Source organism: Pteronotus mesoamericanus, unplaced genomic scaffold (genome assembly GCF_021234165.1).
Source record: "Pteronotus mesoamericanus isolate MK-2021 breed Mesoamerican mustached bat unplaced genomic scaffold, CSHL_Meso_final scaffold_167, whole genome shotgun sequence".
NCBI classification, from domain to species: domain Eukaryota; kingdom Metazoa; phylum Chordata; class Mammalia; order Chiroptera; family Mormoopidae; genus Pteronotus; species Pteronotus mesoamericanus.
In genome coordinates, this window is record NW_026555308.1 from 21,280,042 (window position 1) to 21,289,165 (window position 9,124).

Consider the following 9,124-nt stretch of genomic DNA (forward strand, 5'->3'; position numbering starts at 1 on the left):
GACAGACAGCAGGGCAGGAGCACCCTGCCTGTGGAGCCTCCTTCCCTCTCCCCCTCACAGCTGCTCTTCCAGGAGGCCCGGGTCGGGACACCCAGTCTAGTCACTGTCTCTCCAGCAATTCCCAACTCCAGGAAATGGAGGACCCCCACCTCTTCTTCTCACCTGCGTCATTTTCCTCATGATAAACTCTAAGGTCTGGTGTAGTTCACCAAGCCTGGGCCTTGGTAAGTTACGGTGGGAGGTATTAGCATGAAGCTGATTCTTTTTCAAGATGGCAAAATTGTACATTCGAATGTCAGAGTTCCCCTCGTGGTGTCTCCTCTTTCTCTTTATGTTGCAGCCTCCATAACAAATCCTGGTCTTCCCCACGCAGGGTAACAAAGGACATGGCTCAGAAATGTAAAAGAATAAAGCACTTGTAAAACTAAGCATATTTTCCCCACTCCCCGCCTTCAGGACAAAAGCTTCCGGGCTCTGGGCGGAGCTGGTGGGAGGTGTGGCACCCAGTCCCTCCCTTCTCCTCTCCCAGCCCCAAACTACCTCCTGGAGCCCCCGCTGTGGTGCAGGGCAGAGAGGGAAAATCCGTTTGTTAGATTGTTTGTCAGCAGCAGTCACGCTCTTACCTCCCTCTCCCCTCCGTGGAGCATGCCCCCCACGCTGTTACGGTTGGGCTTGGCTGTGTGGCCTGCTTTGTCTGATGGGATACAGACAGACACGAGGTAATCAGAGGTCTGAAAAGTGCTGAGTGACCGGGCTTGCCCCACGCTCCTGCCTTAGCCTCGTGCCGAGCCGGCCCACCTGTCCAAGGAGGCTGAGAAGTGCGGGGAGCAGTCCTGGACCCAGCTGTGCTTGCAGCCAAGCCCCGCTGCCTGACAGAAGCACAGGCAAGAAGTTTATTGCTTTAAGCGTCACGTTTTTTGTTTTTGTTTTTTTATATTTTATTTATTTATTTTTAGAGAGGGGGAAGGGAAGGAGAAAGAAAGGTAGAGAAACATCAATGTGAGAGAAAAATATCCATCAGTTGACTCTCATACGTGTCCAGACTGGAACTAAACCTGCAACCCAGGCACAGGCCAAAACCTGGAATCGAACCAGCAACCTTTTGCTCTGCAGGATGACACCCAACCAAGTGAGCCACCCCAGTCAGGGCAGCTTCTGGGTCTTTGGTTGGTTTGTTAGGCAGTGTCATTGAGGTCCCTTGCAGCTGTCAGCGTCTGTGAGGGGACTGATCCTGGCCCTTGATCAGCCAGGTTTGGACATCACTTCTCTGGCTTGGATGCTGCCTGAATGATCTCCCTCTCTTATGAGCAATGGAACTGAGCGCCCCTGGAGCTCATGGACAACCAGTTCTGCCTCCCCGAGTTGGAGCAGAGGCATGGTCCTCTGATTGGTGTCGCCCTGTGCTCCCGCTTCACAGATGAAGGACCAGGCTCTTCAGAAGTGGGTGATGTCCGACAGGAGCTGCCTGCCCTGAATATCTCCCTCGTCAGTCTGGACAGGCCTGAATTTCACACAATCCAGAGGTGTGCATTTTTTGCACCCATTTTCTGAAGAAAAACTCAAGGACCAGAGAGCTTGAAGGACTCCGCCAAGAACACATAGCTAGTAAGTGAAATAGCCCAGTCCGTGTTCCTGAGCCTGGGATCTTTCTGTGACAGGGCTCTGCCTGCCTTTCTGCAGCTGAAGGAAGGGGCAGGACCAGGACCAGGCAAGGTGGCAAGGGAGCCCTTGGCACAGGTGAGTGGGCACCCTCGCCACCTTGCCTTCTACTTTGCAGGAGGGGATTCTGGTCGGATGGGCGCATCCGGCGAGGAGGCAAAGTTCTTCCTAGGCCTGCATCCCTCCTGCCTGTGCTCCTCTCCCCTTCTTGTCATTCAGGCCTGTCCCTTGAAGGAAGTGTGAAGCTCAAATTCAAAGCTCTCTCCTTCTTTTCCCCTTATCAAAGCCAGCTCCCAGACAACTGTCAGCCCTGGAATCATCTGACAAACTCACTCACGCTGAGACCCTCATGACCGAGAAGAGTGGGCCACCATAGGGGGCAGCTACATAAAGCAAGGACACCCCAAGAAGGTCACACACATGTGGACACAACTGACTGAGTCAGGGAGGGAGGCAGGAGAGAGGCCATGCAGGACAGGCCTGAGCTTCCGCTCCAAGTGAACGGGAGTGTGGGGCCAGGTGTATTTATAACACAGCCCTGAAGGGGACCAGGCCTCACATAAATCACACTATTTCCTTGGCAGGAGTAAAAATAGCCACATGGCATCCTGCACATGCTTGTGCATGGAACAGAGCTGGCCCAGCCAACCCCTCCACCCCCCAGGCCCTGCCCTCTGGTCATACGTCTTTTGACCATTGGGACGAAGTTTCCACCTCCTCCTCCCCACTAGGCACCAGGCTTGCTGCCTGCCCTTCATCCTCACGGAGAGGGCTGCCCCCAAAACAGAGCTGCTGGGTGGGTGTCCTTCTGCAGCTTTGTCCACCAGGCTGAGACTGCTGAGGGGCCAGCCGCAGGGAGGACAGCGCAAAGCCTCGGCCAAGTCAAGTTGGGGAAAGAGTCAGAGCTGAGTAGTGGGCAAGGAAAAAGGGTCAGAACCGGGGAAGCTGAAGAAGAAAACCTGAAATAAGCATCTTACTGCACCATGAGGCCTCCCATTATCTGACACTGGGTGAAGCTGAGACGGAATGGGAAGGAGGACCTTAGGAAGACCCTGAGCCAGGGTTGGTGCTGGGAGGAGTCCCCTCAGCCAGCGCACCTCAAAGGGCAGTGTGAGGTCGGCATCAGAGCAATTTGGGGAACTACTTATAGTGGAGATGCCAGGGCCCCTCGGGGGGTGGGGCTGGAGCTACATTTGAAGCAAACCCCCTGCAGCTTCTGAGGCCCACAGTCTAAGCCCAGGCCCCCCCATTCTGCCGTACGCCCCAACACAAGGCTGGGGCTGTGGGAGGTGGGAGGCAGGACAGGGTCAAGGCCTTTGCCTTGCTGGCCTCTATTCCACCTCTACTGCTCCGCAGGCAGCCAGTTTTCCAGCTGTCTCTGGGTCAGCAACAGTGGGAAAAAGTGACTGGCTGGAAAGTGACCTGTTTGAGGCATGATCACACCCTGCCAGTGTCCTGGCCTCTCTGGGAAATCCACTCCTGGCTGGGAGTGGAGGAGGTAAGCTTCCTGCGGATGAGGCCCTCAAGTCAGCTCTTGGAGGAGGGAGGAAGGGAAGGGTCTGCTTGTATTATTCACCATCACCTTCATCAATCTGCATGACAAACTGTCCCAGTAGGCAGCCTCCTTGTTCTTATACTCAAGGGAGCATGGGCTGGGATTTGATCTTCGGCCTCTCTGACCACAATCCTTGGTCTATCTAGGTCATAGTGGAAAACCCCAGATCCTTTCTTGTGTCCAGGCTCAGTATTGTCACAGAGCTGCCTCCAATGTCTCTTTATCATGATGTCTAGGATGTGGACATTGGGCCCCAGTCGGACCAGGGGGTGGCAGGTTGCCCTGTCCCCACCTTCCTTGGGCACTGTCTTCCTGGAGCTTGGCCCTCTCTGGGCAGAACCTTGCCATGCCCTGGGTGTCGAGGGGAGAGGCTCTCACTCTGGCAGAGCCAGCAGGCACTTAATTCATCTAATTAGACTAGGGCAGTGGTTCTGGCCACACCACACCCTGGGGGATCTCAGAGGAGTTCCTCTCCTCTGAGCCTCCTTTGTGCGACGAATACTTGATGGGCATATATCCAACAGCAGCCTCTGCTTACTGGTTCCAAATTGGGAATTTTTTCATTCATTCTAAAAATGTTTATGGAGCACCTCCTATGGGTAGGCGCTATTACAGGGCTGGAGGTACAGCAGGGGGCAAGACAGGCCACACCCCTATCTGCATGGCACTTACATTCCACGGGATATCACAGTGCCACAGTGTCCGGGATAGGAGCAGAGACTCTAGAACCATCTGGATTCAAATCCTGGTTCTGACTTTTAACAAGGTGTGACCTTGAACAAAATACATAACCTCTCTGTGCTTCAGTTCCCCCATCTGCAAAAGTGAGGGTAATAATGGTACCTGCTTTATTGTTGGGGGTAATAAATGAATTAATGGCACATGACATAGAATATTGGCTATTGTTACAGTCAGTGCCTGACCCAGGCACTTCCCAGGGAGCAATGGAAATGTTATGACAAGGTATCAGGCATCAAAGTCTAGAATATCATAAGTGGTCCTACGGCAGCCCCAGCATTCTTTCCCTGTAATAAGTTCAAAGGCCCACACTTGCCTTTTACTCTGATTGTTTCCTCCTGGATCACAGCCTCCTAAACAAGTGATAACCTCCTGATTTCTCATGGCAACTAGAAGAAGGACATGGGAGAAGCACAAGGAAACATGGATACCTCCTCCTCCCTGAATTGGTTTAGTTTTTATTTTTCAAGGAAGAAATCTGCCATTTTCCCTGAGCAGTGTGGCTCAGTGGGTTGGGCGTCATCCTGTGAAGCGAATGGTGGCCAGTTCAATTCCCGGCCAGGGCAGAAGCCTGGGTTGTGGGCCAGGCTCCCCATTAGGAGCATATGGGAGAAGCAACCAATCAATGTTTTTTTTGAACATCGATATTTCTCTCCCTCTCTTTATCCCTCCCCCCCTCTAAAAATAAATAAAATCTTAAAAAAAAAAGAAATCTGCCATTTATTTACTGTATTCTCCCTTCTCATTAGCACCCCTTTAGTGTCTTGCCTTGGGTACTGACAGTTCACCAAAAATGAGACCCCCTGATGGGAACAGAGGGGAAGTGCAATCACAAAGCTAAAGCCCTTTGAGAGGGGAGAGAAACAGGGCTGCCTTCAGCTCTGAGGCAGGAAGCATGCTGACAGAAAAGTGGGTAAGATTATGGTGTCTAGTTAACTCTACTGCCTCATGACTCTCTTTTCTCAGCACTTGGTCTGAGCTATAAGTGGATCAAGAACTAATAAAAAGAGACAGCTGAAAATGCTGGAAAGTCTAGCCATGTGGGTTATTTCAGTAAAAGGCCAAGTAGTATTAAAATTTAAACACCTGAGGATATTTTTATATTAAGAAAAGCTTGGGACATATTAATAATAATACTAAGGCTGTCTCTGTGCCAGACACTATTCTAAATGATTTGCAGATGTTAATGCAATAACCCTTACAACTCTCTAATGAGTTAAATACTATCATACTATTTATCCTCAAATATCAGAAAGGATGGCTGGAGCAGTGATTCTCAAAGTATGGTTCCTGAACCAGCAGTATCACCTCTGCCTAGGAACTTATTAGAAACGTGCATTCTGTGGCACCAACTCAGATCTGCCGAATCAGAAACTCAGGGGTAAGGCCCAGCACTGTTTTTTAACAAGTTTTCTGGGTGATTCTAATGCATGCTTAAATTTGAGAATCACTAAGCTAGATTTGCTGTACTACCAAAAAACTCTTGACTCTCAGTGGCTTAAAACAGCAAAGGAGTATTTTTCCCACACACTGCTTGTCCCTGGGGGTGAGAGGAAGACTTTTTTCTTCACAGCTCCCAGGCTTCCTTCAGAAATGGTCCTAAAAGCTTCTAACAAATGAAGAAACATTTATTCAAGAAACTCTGCTAAAACCTGGTAACAACAGAGAGCCTGTGCTATTTGAACAAGATCATCCCCCACCCCCAGCTCAGCAAGATGGAAATTTCACTCCAGGCTGGTGCAGCCCAGAACACAGAAGTTCCTTTCCCTCTAGATCCCAGTCAGAAGGCTGTCTTCCCAGAAGGGGCAAGACATCGACATTTCTGAGCGTGCTCCAAGCTACCTGTTATTGAGGCATTGCTCTGGGCAAGTATGGCTGTGAGGTGGGGTCTCCCTTTTCTGCCCAGCCACGACTCTACCCTGGGCATGGCACCACTGAGAATATTTGGCCCTGGCTTTTAAGGCTGAAATTCTGTCCTGGGAGAGGCAAGCCAACAAGACCTAAGCCTACTGACCTTCCCTCCTCTCTGCCCTCTCCTCCCCGACTGATAGAGCAGGGATGTCATTTAGAGAAGCACACCATTGTCTGTATCTGCAGCTCCAGAGCATGGCACAGAGATTCTTCCCCGAGGAAGAGGCAGGCTTCATTTGCAACAGAGTGTGGAGAAGTTTAAGCCCAGAGGTGGCTTCAAAAACAGTAGAGGTTGTGGTGAAAGGTGATTGAGAGGAGACCAGTAGACTCATTGGAGAAATAGGCTAAAACGTAGGCTTGCTAATTTCTCAGAGAGAACCAGAGAGGAAGAAAACTGGCAGAAACCCTTCTGGGGTCAGATCAAATCTCAAATAGAACCTTGGGAACAATCTCTTCAAATGAGCCCAAATTTGATTGGATCAGTTTGGGAACAATTCATGACACAGGGTATTGTTGAAAACAATAGAGCAATTAGCCAGTAACTAGTGGAGCTTAACAGATGGGTATGGTCAGAAAAATAGACAAAGAGAGCCCTGCCAAAACCATTGTCACTCCCAGGTGGCTGTAGGCATACCCAGGGCTGCACCTTCTGAGGAGCAATATTAGAGGTTACACATTGAGAAGGGGAGAGAGAGGGTGAAATAAAATTCATTTAATAATCCATTCAGCATCTAAACAAATAACCAAGAAAATAACAATAAAAAGCCCCAGGCATGGGACAATACTGAGCTGTTACAATATATGATCTAAAATGGCCAATTTCCAATAAAAAAATGAGATATGTAAAGAAAGGAAAGTATGACTCATACATCAGGAATAAAGGCAAATAACAGAAATTGCCTATGAGAGTGACCAGATGTTGGATTTAACAGACAAAACCTTCAAAGTAGCCAGAACTAAAGGAAACTGCCCTGAATAGTGTGGCACAGCTGGTTGGCCATTGTTCTGCAAAACGAAAAGTCATCAGTTTGATTCCCAGTCAGGGCATATGCCTGGGTTGTGAGTTCTGTCCCCAGTAGAGATGCACACAAGAGGTTTCAATGTTTCTCTCTCACATCAGTGTTTCTCTCACTCTCTTTCTCCTTACCTTTCCCACACTCAAAATAAATAAATAAAATATTTTTAAAAAAAGAATTAAAGGAAACTATAATACAAGAAGTAAAGGAAGATATAATGAAAAAGTGGCATCAGATAGGGAATATCAATAAAGAGAAATTATTTAAAAAATCAAATGGAAATTCTGGAGTTGAAAAGTATGGTAACTAAACTGAAAATTTAACTAGAAAGGCATAGCAGAAATTTGAGCTAATAGAAGGTAAAATTAGTAAATTTGAAGATAGATTGATAACGATTATACAGTCTGAAGAATGGTCATAAAAAAGAATGAAGAAAAATAAACAGAGCCTCAGAGAAATGTAGGACATTATTAAACCTATCAACATATGTGTAATGGGAGTACCAGAAGGAGAGGAGAGAGAAAGAAGCAGAAAACATATCTGAAGAAAGGGGGGCTAATATTTTCACAAATTTATTGAAAAACATTATTCTACACATCCAGGAAGTTAAACAAATTCCAACTTGGATAAACACAGACATCACAGTATAATTGTTGAATGCCAAAGACAAGTGAAAAATCTTGAAAGCAGCAAGGGAAAAACAGCTCATCACTTACAAGGAACCATCAATAAGATTAACAGTTGACTTCTCATCAGAAATAATAGGGGCAAGAAGGTGATGGGATAACATATTCAAAGGCTCAAAGGAAAAAAACTGTCAAGCTAGAAGTTTGTATTCAGCAAAGCTATCACTAAAAAATCAAGGCAAAATAACTTGCCAAATAAACAAAAACTGAGGTAATTTTTTGTTAGCAGACTTGCCTTGTAAGAAGTACTAAAAGAAGTTCTTCAGGATGAAAAAAAGTGCCCTAAGACAAGTGACAGTAATTTACATGGCAAAACAAAGAATGCCAGGAAAGGTAATAATGTAATTATAAAAGATAATATAAATGCATATTTTTCTCATTGCTTTTTACTAATTTAAGAATCAATAGTATAAAACTGTTAGGTTGAAGTTTAGGAGAAAGAGGGATGGGAGGGGGTCCATAGGACTTGCAGAGAAAGCTCATAGATAACTTTGATTAACTGCCTCTGGCCATGTATCTGTTTTTAACAGGATAAGAAGAGGTGGTCTGGAGCAAGGTAAAAATCTGACTTAACAGACCTCCACCCATATTCATGCTTAGGATGTCACACCTTCCCTTGGAAGAGTGTGTGCCACCTTCTCCCACCAAATCTGTTTGTAATTCTCCAACCCAACCCCACCAATTATATAAGTCCTCAAGACAAAGAGACTGAGCACCTATGCTTTTCCCACCCACCTCAGCTAAGCCCATTCTCTTCTCCAAGAATATATTACTAATAAAACCCTGCTTGCACGCTAACCAGCTTGCTGATCTTTAAATTTTTTACTGTGTCAGCAAGAAGAAACAAGCTTCCCAGAACAAAACTATGTATATAAGGTATTGTTGGGCCTATAAAATGTAGAAATACAATATTTTTGCCAATAATAATAAATAGTAAAAATAAGATGGGTGGGAGCAAAGTTGACCCTACAATTATATGGAAATACAAGGAACCCAAAATAGCTAAAACAATCTTCAAAAAGAATGAAGTTGGAAAACTCACACTTCCTGATTATGAAACTTATTATAAAGCAAAGTAATCAAGAACAGACATGTAGATCAGTAGAACAGACTTGAGAGTCCAGAACTGAACCCATGCATCTATGGGCAACTGATTTTTGACAAGGATGCTAAAACCAACCAACAGAGAAAAAAATAATCTTTTCAGCTAATAGTGCTGAGACGACGGGAGAGCCACATGCAAAAGACTGAAGTTGGATCCCCACCTCACACTATGTACAAAAATTAATTAAATTCAAAATGGATCAAAGATCTGAGAGCTAAATATGAGAGTTAAAACTATAAATCTCTTAGAAGAAAACACAGGGATAGATCTTCATGACCTTGATTAGGCAATGGTTTGTTAGATATAACGTTCAAAGCATAAGCAGCAAAAGAAGAAAAATAGAAAATTGTACTTCATCAACATTTTAAAAATTTGTGTTTCAGAGGTCATTATCAAATAAGGGAAAAGACAACCTACACAATGGGAGAAAATTTCAGCTAATCATATATCTGAA